Source organism: Quercus suber, unplaced genomic scaffold (assembly GCF_002906115.3).
Source record: "Quercus suber isolate HL8 unplaced genomic scaffold, Cork oak 2.0 scaffold_366, whole genome shotgun sequence".
NCBI lineage: Eukaryota > Viridiplantae > Streptophyta > Magnoliopsida > Fagales > Fagaceae > Quercus > Quercus suber.
In genome coordinates, this window is record NW_027069818.1 from 133511 (window position 1) to 146367 (window position 12857).

The 12857-nt window shown below is 36.4% G+C and overlaps 1 pseudogene; it reads right to left on the bottom strand.

Annotated features, from left to right (window-relative positions):
• Window positions 1–2780: 2780 nt before the first annotated feature.
• Window positions 2781–3443, bottom strand: LOC112024575 (low affinity inorganic phosphate transporter 4-like; annotated as a pseudogene).
• Between the last annotated feature and the right edge of the window lie 9414 nt (window positions 3444–12857).

The following is a 12857-nucleotide window of genomic DNA, read 5'->3' on the forward strand; positions in this document are numbered from 1 at the left end:
GGGGTCATCATCATGGAGGAGGAGGAGGAGGAGGAGGGCGTTGTCATGGTGGTGGAGGACATCAACCACATGCTCATCATGCTCATGGCGGAGGACATCACCCACATGCTCATCGTGGTGGCAGAGGACATCACCCATATGCTCATCCTGGTCACGGCGGAGTACATCACCCGCATGCTCATCGTGGTGGCAGAGGACATCACCCACATGGTCATGGCGGAGGACATCATCCACATGGTCAGCATGGCGGGGGACATGGACAACAACATGTTTTTTTGTTAACTATGTGATAGTTTTTTGAACACCGATAGGCTATAGCTGGTGTACGTGGTGACAGATTAGGCTATGTGTAATGTAATAAATCAGTGTTTCTGAAGCTGGTGCCCGTTATCTTTTGGATTTTAAGTTAAACAATAAGCCCATAATATGTATTTCTGAAATTATGGGAATCATATGTTGTTTAGCTGGAATATTGAACGCAAATTTTAATGTTTACATAATAATCCGGTTGTTCAGAGCTGGATTTCATTGATTTCAATGAAACGTTGATTTATCTCTCTCTCTCTCTCTCTCTCAACAAACATTAACGCATGCACCTGGCACATGGGTCAGGCTATCCTCTCTACATGCTCCAACTACTTTAAAAAGATGGCTTTTGATATGGCATCACGATCCATTATTGAATATAACCACAACATAGTAATGAACACTCATGCATTTTAACTAATTAAGTTACGCATTCAACTAGCTTTAAGAAAACAAAAATCCAATTAATAGATGTCCAATTCTTACATATTCAACAATTGAATCTCATCCATTTCAACACACATTAGCCCTTCTCTCCTTATACAAAGTACGCATCATATAACTTTGCAAAAGTTACTTATTTTTTATACTTTAAGATTTATAATGTTTAAAAAAAAAAAAAAAATTTTTACATTTTTTTTTTTTTTGTCACATGTGTATCCTAAAATGTTCAATAATTACATTAAAAAAAGTATTGGTCCTTCTCTTAACCATTTCTTTTGACACATAAGTAATATAAACATGACATGTTTGCCATTATGATTTTCCTAAACCATAGCTTGGTTGCTATCACTTGATGTATTGTATTATTTGTCAGACTAGTTGTTAGGAGTACATGTGTGAGTGAAGTCCCACATTTAATAAGAATGTCAAGAATGAGTGTTTAATATAACATAGTTGGGTCTAAACTCATAGGTTTAAGTCTTTTAAGTTAAGTGATGTCCGGTGTCCAGGGTCCCTTTTCCTATAGAAAGAAAGAGCCAAAAGGTTACACAAACTATCTTGAAAGAAGGCCCAACAAAAATGAGTATTGCTAATAGTGCAAAATCACAAGGCCAGTTCTAATGGATGAGCGTGTGTGAGAGAATAATGGGTAATTTTTTTTTTTGTTTGGCATTCCCTTTGATTATGGCTATTTACCTATTTCTTTTGAGCATTTTCATTCTGCAACAGTATGTTAAGACTGTTGGAAGAGCTTTATTAGTACATAAAAAAAAAATATCAAGAAATTAAAGTATTCTATTCAAGTGGACAGCCAATCAACCATAAAGTTGTTCTATATAGAAGGTCTTTCATACAAGAGTCTCATCTTCTACCACCAGCTGTCCAACAATGAAAGAACAACATAACTGACGAGGGCATTTAATAATGTAACAGATGACAATTACCGAACAAGTACATGCCCATTAAGTCAGAGGACACTTCAATCAGAGCAAAAATTGATAAGTGCAAAATGTATTGTCCAAAACCAACATTTAATGCAGCATTTATAGTAGAATAACCATCTACAATTACTCCAGGCAATAGATAAATAGGCATTGCCACATCAAATAGGTCAAAAGTTATTCCAATATAAATGCACAACATTAATTGATAGACAACCAATAGTTGAAAGATATGATTATAAAAAGGCAACACATCTCCACAGATAGAGGAATGTGCTCCATGAGACATAGATTGCTTTTGACTCTCTAAACTACCATATTAGTTCTATGGAGTTTTGATAAACATCGTAGACCATTAGGCCGGTGCCACACCAATGTCCCCTCCGATAAATGATTTTTTTTTCTTGCAAGCACATCGGACATTCAATTGCCACTTCTTTAAAAAATATCTTCCATTGACATCTTTGGACAAACTAGCCAACTGAAGGTGAGTTTTCACTCTAACAAACTCCATGACAGAATAACTTCATCCAAGATTCACAAAATAAAATGAGCAAAGGATCTTTAACATTCTCGAATCACTAGCATACATTTGACACCTTAATAAAAGAGTAGATTATTAAAATACACCTAATGAGGAATTAGAATAAGAGACACGAAGTCCACAAGTGCCAACAACATTGACAATGGAGTGTGTGTGTGACGTGGAAAATTAGGTACACCTCTTCCTTGCAACCCCTCTCCCATATTCGACTAAACCCACCAAGTTGACATTAATCATATATATATATATGATTGGGAGAGCAACATATTGTCTTGGTTTTAATTGGCCAAACCAAAACTTTACCAAGTAGATGGTAGGGACCTTTCCAATGTGTGAGTCTCAAATCCAAGCTCGTCCAATTAAATGCTGCCTAAAACTAAATAAATACACAGTAAAAAAAAAAATCATAATATTAATTATAAAGTATACTATAAATGACCCATTATTAACATTATGTGGTTATCACTATCTACTATTACGTCTAACAAATACTCATTAAAATACGCTCCAACTAATCCATGTTTTATTAAAACGGATAAGTTTTATTAAATAGATAAAATAATCAGGACTATGCTAGCCCACAACATAAAATATGCCAACACTCCAAGCATAATCAAAATCCTCCAAAGATAATCTATCTTTGGTTGTGTGGAAACTACAGGATCATCTTTGAATGGAGCAGTGGGGTAGAAGTGAAGAAAGATCCCTGAAAGCATCATAGGAACTAGCCTTGCGAATATAATTCGTACACCTTGCATTGCATACACGGCTACGATGAATGCTCCGTGAGTGTTTTTGTTGGAGTACTTAGACATGATTACGACTGAGATGGGATAGTCTCCACCAATACCAAGCCCTAGCCAGAACCTAAAGAAACAAAGTGTTTTGACAACAATTTCTTTGCTTGCATCTAAGGACAAGTCGGAGCATTTGGCGCAAATGATGGTGAGAGTTAGACTGACGCTCTAAGCTTTTTTACGGCCAAGTTTGTCACCAATCCAACAGAAGAATAGGTGGCCTGTGAGAGTACCAATTAGGGCAACACCAGTTATAGTGTAGCAAAGGCGGCCCAAGAGTTTTGAGATTGTTGAGATGCAAAAAATGTTGTATGTGTCAGTGAAAAACCCCTTTCAAGCAATGATAATGGTTGTGATGTGGTTCAATTAAGTGTGAACAGAGTCAAGGGCTTCAAGCACTTCAAAGGCCATTTTTGTAGGCTGGTTTATTTGATGAAGTTTGTGTGTACTTTTGCTCCTTTTATATAGTTGATCTATGAAGGGAAAAGATAATGAATAGGCCAACGTATAATACAAGATTAATTTTGGAGCAATGGATAATAAATTATCAGCATTTACCTGTTATTCTATTCACATGGATACAATAAAAGATATTCTTTAATAAAAAATGATTATAAAAATGATTACGACACATTCTTATGTGTTATCCTATTGTCCCTTGCATTTATTATTTTCATTATATTATGATGTTAAAAACCATTTATTTTTAGGAGTGACCTTCCTGCTTCAATTTATAGTGGTAGACTATGAATTTTGATAAGAAAAGTGCTACGTTTACAATATTTTTACAACATTTTCACAACAAATCATGACTGGTTAGTTGTTATTTATTTAAATTTGAATTTAGTACTGAATTTACTTTTTTAACTCAACAATAACAACTAGTAAGAACCTGCCACTTAGACTTTGTTGTAAAAATATTGTGGACATATCATTTATCATTTGATAAATATTAGGGTTTGGGTAGTATACTATATGTGGAGTTTGAGGCAAATATTTACAATCGTTTTAAGCATGCCTCATGTGGACTTCGTTTTTCTTTATTGTAGAAGATGCAGATAATGAGTTAGCAAATTTCAAAGCATGGCTTGACTATATTTATCATAAAACCTCAGACCCAAAAGTATACATGGTCACCACAATATTGATGAAATATGTTTTTGTATGTTCTGTTTAATGTTGATGACAACTTCTAAATTTCATAGGAATAGCATTGGTTTATTTTGTTGTTATTGTTGAGGACTTTTTCTCTTCTCTAAAGCTGCTACGTTTATTATTTTTCATCTGCGTTTTTGTAATTCTTCTATTATTTTCACTTGAAACGGTGTTGTTTGGTTGCTGAGTTTTCATTTTTTCTTCTTCTCTGAGCCGCTATTTCATCATCCTCTGAAAAATCTAATTTTCCCATACGTTTAAGCCCCAAAACATTAGCCTGGACTTTCATCTTTGAGTTTTGGGTTTGGTCCTTTTCCGCAGCAATTTTTTTCCATAGGCCCTTTCCCTTCAATTGCTTCTCAACTCCTAAGCCCAGATCTATGTTGTTACAAACCTTTTGGGCTTTAATGGGCTGGTGACTTTCATGGCCTCTCTTTTTTATTGGGTTACGTGGCCCACCGGGGAGAAGGCAACCTAAATTATTTTGCATTTACCTGGTCAACTTGATGATTTTTTTCTTTTCTTTTCTTTTTGCCGAATGATGATGTTGATGTGTCGTTAAGTTAAGGATAAGGATGACGTATAATACTTGCGCATGTTACATTGTTACTGATACTAGATACTTCTTGAATCAATTATTGCTCTCAACAAGAAAAACTGATAACCCCAATCAAGTACTTTGATTATACGTGTAAGACTTGCCCATGTTACTGATAATGAGTGAGGTGAACTTGCAGCTGACCCTTTAAAATATTTTAAATTTTTATACGACAAATCATCTATGAACTCGGTATAGCCGACCATGCATTTAACTTAACTAGGAAGAAAAGTATCTACTTCTGTTTCACAACTTCACACACACGGACAGTTCGCATTGTGATAAAAAAATCATGACCGAATTATAATCGTGCGGTTATGGAGGTACGCGGTTTAATCAGCTAAACTTCCACTCCAAGTAACAGCAAGGTTGACTTTTAGGTTTTGTCTTCACATTACGATTTATGAAATTATAAATACACGTACGCGGTTTAATCAGCTAAACTTCCACTCCAAGTAACAGCAAGGTTGACTTTTAGGTTTTGTCTTCACATTACGATTTATGAAATTATAAATACACGTACACCCTTGGCAACATCCTCACTAAACTCATTTCCAATATTCTGAGCTTTGATTTGAGCAATACTTAAGAAAATGTCTCACCACGGAAATCATCATCATACTCCACCCCACGGTGAGGGACATCATGGAGGACATGGACATGGACTTGGTTATGGCGTAGGACATCACGGGGGACATGGCGGAAGAGGAGGGCATTGTCATGGTGGCGGTGGGCATCATGGCCGTCATGGTCATGGTCCTCATGGAGGAGGAGGAGGGCATTGTCATGGTGGTGGAGGACATCAAACACATGCTCATCATGCTCATGGCGGAGGACATCACCCACATGCTCATCGTGGTGGCCGAGGACATCACCCATATGCTCATCCTGGTCACGGCGGAGTACATCACCCGCATGCTCATCGTGGTGGCAGAGGGCACCACCCACGTGGTCGTGGCGGAGGACATCATCCACATGGTCAGCTTGGTGGCGGACATGGACAACAAGAAGTTTTTATGTTAACGATGTGATATTTTTGGAACACCTATAGGCTATAGCTGGTGTGGTGACAGATATTAGGCGGCTAGATGTGATGTAATGTAATAAATCAGTGTCCGTTATCTTATAGATTTTAAGTTAACAATAAGCCCATAATATGTATTTCTGAAATTATGGGAATCATATGTTGTTTGGCTGGTATATTGAACGCATATTTTAATGTTTATAACATCCGGTTGTTCAGAGCTGGGTTTCATTGGTTTCAATGAAACGTTGATTTATCTCTCTCTCTCTCTCTCTCTCTCTCAAATTAGATTCCAATATATTTAATTTATAATCAAGTTGTTCAAGAACCAAATCTCAATCCATTTTAACAGACATTAATAAGTACTTTTTTTCTCCCTCAATTGTGTAAAATGTGATCAAATAATTAGTAAATTCATTAAAAATTTGAAAAGTGTTTGTCCCTGTAAGATTTTAGAATTTACTGTTAGACACTAGAAGAGATATAATCTATAAAAGGTTAGGATTTAGGCACGTACTTCTTTAGCAAATCTGCAGAATAAATTACCAACAACAAACATTCACGCACGCACCTGGCATGGATCAGGCCATTCTCTCTATATACTCCAATTGGTTTATAGATGGCTTTCGATATGGCAATAATCTGCCCTTATATTTAGACAGTAAGATATATAGGATTTTGTCTAATGTTATGAGTGAAAAGGGGACCAAGACTTAATTTCCATGGTGGACTCCCTCCCATCATGAATCAGGTTTAAAACTCTATTCCACCTTACATGAGACTAGTGCACAAGTCCAAAATAAAGGAGTACTGTGACCCATATAAATGCCTATAAATTAAAACACTGTTCATAATATGGAAAATCCAATCCTACTCTAACTTGGAAATGAATCACAAAGTATATTCACACCATAGACATACAAGCACACAAGTGACACAACATTTTATTCAAACAATTAATGGAGCATGAAAACAAAGGGAAAACAAGTGAAAAAAAAAAAAAAAAAAAAAAAAAAAAAAGAAAAAAAAAAAAAACACACANCAGTGTAGCAAAGGTGGCCCAAGAGTTTTGAGATTGTTGAGATGCAAAAAATGTTGTATGTGTCAGTGAAAAACCCCTTTCAAGCAATGATAATGGTTGTGATATGGTTCAATTAAGTGTGAACAGAGTTAAGGGCTTCAAGCACTTCAAAGGCCATTTTTGTAGGCTGGTTTATTTGATGAAGTTTGTGTGTACTTTTGCTCCTTTTATATAGTTGATCTACGAAGGGAAAAGATAATGAATAGGCCAACGTATGATACAAGATTAATTTTGGAGGAATGGACAATAAATTAACAACATTTACCTGATATTCTATTCACATGGATACAATAAAAGATATTCTTTATTAAAAAATGATTACGACACATTCTTATGTGTTATCCTATTGTCCCTTGCATTTATCATTTTCATTATGTTATGATGTTAAAAACCATTTATTTTTAGGAGTGACCTTCCTGCTTCAATTTATAGTGGTAGACTATGAATTTTGATAAGAGAAGTGCTACGTCTACAACATTTTTACAACATTTTCACAAGAAATCATGAGTGGTTAGTTGTTATTTATTCAAATTTGAATTTAGCACTGAAATTACTTTTTTAATTTAACAATAACAACTAGTAAAAACCTGTCATTTAGACTTTGTTGTAAAAATGTTGTGGACATATCATTTATCATTTGATAAATATCAGGGTTTGGGTAGTATACTATATGTGGAGTTTGAGGCAAAAATTTACAATTGTTTTAAGCATGCTTCATGTGGACTTCGTTTTTCTTTATTGTAGAAGATGCAGATAATGAGTTAGCAAATTTCAAAGCATGGCTTGACTATGTTTATCATAAAACCTCAGACCCAAAAGTATACATGGTCACCACAATATTGATGAAATATGTTTTTGTATGTTCTGTTTAATGTTGATGACAACTTCTAAATTTCATAGGAATAGCATTGGTTTATTTTGTTGTTATTGTTGAGGACTTTTTCTCTTCTCTAAAGCTTGGTACGTTTATTATTTTTCATCTGCGTTTTTGTAATTCTTCTATTATTTTCACTTGAAACGGTGTTGTTTGGTTGGTGAGTTTTCATTTTTTCTTCTTTTCTGAGCCGCTATTTCATCACCCTCTGAAAAATCTAATTTTCCCATACGTTTAAGCCCCAAAACATTAGCCTGGACTTTCATCTTTGAGTTTTGGGTTTGGTCCTTTTCCGCAGCAATTTTTTTCCATAGGCCCTTTCCTTTCAATTGCTTCTCAACTCCTAAGCCCAGATCTATTTTGTTACAAACCTTTTGGGCTTTAATGGGCTGGTGACTTCCATGGCCTCTCTTTTTTATTGGGTTACGTGGCCCACCGGGGAGAAGGAAACCTAAATTCTTTTGCATTTACCTGGTCAACTTGATGATTTTTTTCTTTTTTTCTTTTTTTTTTTTTGCCGAATGATGATGTTGATGTGTCGTTAAGTTAAGGATAAGGATGACGTATAATACTTGCGCATGTTACATTGTTACTGATACTAGATACTTCTTGAATCAATTATTATACGTGTAAGACTTGCCCATGTTACTGATAATGAGTGAGGTGAACTTGCAGCTGACCCTTTAAAATATTTTAAATTTTTATACGACAAATCATCTATGAACTCGGTATAGCCGACCATGCATTTAACTTAACTAGGAAGAAAAGTATCTACTTCTGTTTCACAACTTCACACACACGGACAGTTCGCATTGTGATAAAAAAATCATGACCGAATTATAATCGTGCGGTTATGGAGGTACGCGGTTTAATCAGCTAAACTTCCACTCCAAGTAACAGCAAGGTTGACTTTTAGGTTTTGTCTTCACATTACGATTTATGAAATTATAAATACACGTACACCCTTGGCAACATCCTCACTAAACTCATTTCCAATATTCTGAGCTTTGATTTGAGCAATACTTAAGAAAATGTCTCACCACGGAAATCATCATCATACTCCACCCCACGGTGAGGGACATCATGGAGGACATGGACATGGACTTGGTTATGGCGTAGGACATCACGGGGGACATGGCGGAAGAGGAGGGCATTGTCATGGTGGCGGTGGGCATCATGGCCGTCATGGTCATGGTCCTCATGGAGGAGGAGGAGGGCATTGTCATGGTGGTGGAGGACATCAAACACATGCTCATCATGCTCATGGCGGAGGACATCACCCACATGCTCATCGTGGTGGCCGAGGACATCACCCATATGCTCATCCTGGTCACGGCGGAGTACATCACCCGCATGCTCATCGTGGTGGCAGAGGGCACCACCCACGTGGTCGTGGCGGAGGACATCATCCACATGGTCAGCTTGGTGGCGGACATGGACAACAAGAAGTTTTTATGTTAACGATGTGATATTTTTGGAACACCTATAGGCTATAGCTGGTGTGGTGACAGATATTAGGCGGCTAGATGTGATGTAATGTAATAAATCAGTGTCCGTTATCTTATAGATTTTAAGTTAACAATAAGCCCATAATATGTATTTCTGAAATTATGGGAATCATATGTTGTTTGGCTGGTATATTGAACGCATATTTTAATGTTTATAACATCCGGTTGTTCAGAGCTGGGTTTCATTGGTTTCAATGAAACGTTGATTTATCTCTCTCTCTCTCTCTCTCTCTCTCAAATTAGATTCCAATATATTTAATTTATAATCAAGTTGTTCAAGAACCAAATCTCAATCCATTTTAACAGACATTAATAAGTACTTTTTTTCTCCCTCAATTGTGTAAAATGTGATCAAATAATTAGTAAATTCATTAAAAATTTGAAAAGTGTTTGTCCCTGTAAGATTTTAGAATTTACTGTTAGACACTAGAAGAGATATAATCTATAAAAGGTTAGGATTTAGGCACGTACTTCTTTAGCAAATCTGCAGAATAAATTACCAACAACAAACATTCACGCACGCACCTGGCATGGATCAGGCCATTCTCTCTATATACTCCAATTGGTTTATAGATGGCTTTCGATATGGCAATAATCTGCCCTTATATTTAGACAGTAAGATATATAGGATTTTGTCTAATGTTATGAGTGAAAAGGGGACCAAGACTTAATTTCCATGGTGGACTCCCTCCCATCATGAATCAGGTTTAAAACTCTATTCCACCTTACATGAGACTAGTGCACAAGTCCAAAATAAAGGAGTACTGTGACCCATATAAATGCCTATAAATTAAAACACTGTTCATAATATGGAAAATCCAATCCTACTCTAACTTGGAAATGAATCACAAAGTATATTCACACCATAGACATACAAGCACACAAGTGACACAACATTTTATTCAAACAATTAATGGAGCATGAAAACAAAGGGAAAACAAGTGAAAAAAAAAAAAAAAAAAAAAAAAAAAGGCTTAAAAATTACACTTGAAAAACTTTGATTTTGGAGGAAGTTGAAGGATCTAGAAAATTCAGGACATTTTCAGGGTGTTTGGAGACCTTGGGGAGGATATTTGATGCATGTGGAAGATTGGAGAAGCCTGGAATTTAATTAAAGGAGATCTCCCTAGGGCTAGCCCACCCTTAGAATGGGCTTAGCTTTTTGGGCTCAGCTTTAATATGAGTGCGACAATTATTCCGATTTTATTTTCTTTCTTCTTTTTCTTTTTTTTTAGTAAAAAGGAATTTCATTAATAAACTAAAAAGCCTAGAAGACCTGTCATACATTGTGCCTAGGAGTGATAAATGGGTGGGTTTGGGTGGATTTGGGGTGGACATAATTGGGTTGGGTATATAAAACTCATTTACCTATTAAAATCCATTTAACTAATTTCTTCTAACCTACATCCAACCCAACTCAATTATTATGGATAAACCCCAATCCACCCAATTACCCAATTATTAAAATTATCAAAATACCACTAAAGTTCAGTTTCTATCAGGCAATTCAATTTATAATTAAAAAAAATTCAACAAAAGAATCCAAATTTTCTTTTTCACTCTATCCCTTTCCTAGTTCACTTTCCTGCATTTTCTTAGTAACCAAACATAGAGTACAGTCTCAAATTTCACAAAGAAAGAGGGAGAGGATTGAGTACTCGTGGGATTCGTTTTTCCAGAATCAAGCAGAGCTATAGTGGATTGGACTTGATCATCAGTAGGCAACTGTAGCAAACACGGCGGAGCGAGTGGAGGCGCCGAGACCTTGATGCATGGAGAGGAAGCCATCGGTGGTTGCACCAGCCACAATCGAGTTCCAAGGGTCTTCCTTTTGGCGAAGGTAGACCATGTACAGTCGAAGGCAGAGAAGAGTCCACCTAACATAGCGAAGCTTCCATCGATGCGAGGAGTGTTGAGATGCACGGCTTGCGTGGCATTGACTAATCAAGCACCAGAGGGAGAGTTATGGATGCCTTTTAGGAAGTGGAAAGTAGAGCCTCCCACTGCACCCATGGAGAACACGCCACCAATGTCATCTAGTATGCGATCTGGACACGGTTCTCTTGATGTTTCTGGCATACCCAATCACCTTGTCCATCCAGATCTAGAAACAAGTCTAAATCCTTTTGTGTTTGATTGTCGAGAAAATGCAGGAAATATAAAAATGGAGATTTTCTTGGTTTAGAAATGAAAACCCTCGAAACCTGGGGGCTAGGTTTTTTTTTTTTTTTTTTTTTTTTTTTTTTTTTTGTGGAAGTGCTGGGTTGAACTTGGGGTATGTTGTTTTTAGGTTAAATGGGGTTCAATAGGTTTTAGTTAAAACCCAAATATCATTTAGTCTAATTGGGTTGATGTCCATTTGACTCAATTAATAATTGGGTGAGTTTGAGTTTAATTAAGTGAATGGGTTTGAGTGGGCAAATGAGTTTGAGCTTATTTTGCCACTCCTAATTGTGCCCATGGCATTTAGTCTAATAAGCAGTTCCACCTCCGAAGGAAGGTGGATAAGCCCAACAAAATCTTGGTCCAATTGTGCACCTCACCTAGCACAGAATGACGACCCTCCAAAGGAGTAGTTTTTTTTTTTTTTTTTTTTTTTTGGTATGTAAGAATATTTGGAGAACAATTTATGATCCCTCCATCATATTTTTTGTATAATGCAGACATCTCCCTATGAGGGCTTTTTAATATCTCTGTTTAACTTTCTTCCTGTTTTGGCTTAGTCCGTTTACTATGACGACTTGTTTGATATTTTGTTTGTGGAATGCATCGCTTTAATTAAGTCTGTCCTGTAATCCTGAGATAGCCGTCCTCCTTATTAAACATTAGTTTATATATGTCTGCTATTGGACTCTTATTTTCACCTCTTTGGAATGATCTGTCCATTTTGTGGACTTAGTTTGGCCCTGTTGTGGACTTGATAAGAATTTTCATCCTCTTTGGATGATTTGTCCACTTTGTGGATTTTACCGTCCACTTTTTTGGACTAAGAATTTTTATCCTCTTAGGATGATCCGTCCAGTTTGTGGACTTCAATTTATATCCATCCACTTTTTGGCCTTTGTAAGAATTTTCATCCTCTTGAGATGATCCATCCAGTTTGTGGACTTCAGTCTATACCTGTCGACTTTTTAGACTTTGTAATAATTTTCATCCTCTTATGATGATCCGTCCAGTTTGTGAACTTCAGTTTATACCCATCCACTTTTTGGACTTTGTAAGAATTTTCAGGTAGAAAAACATAGTTGCATTTGAATATTCATCTTATTAATTTAAAAAAAATCATGCGTTTGTAGAAAAGTACTTGCCCCCTTGGGCTTAAAGATATACATATTGTAGCAAAAAATTGTCTAAGTAAAACTAAATAAACTAGGAAATTGGTCAGCGTCGTTGTTCTTCATATTATCTCTACTGGTAGTGTTTCCGTAGTTGCTCCGTGTTCCATGGGTGTTGTAGTTTTCACCCGTCCAGCGTCTCGAGGTGGTAGGTGCCCTTCCTTTGCCATGATGCGATCCTGTAAGGTCCTTCCTAGTTGGGGCCAAGCTTTACTTGTGAAGGATCTCTAGTAGCGCCCATTACCTTCTG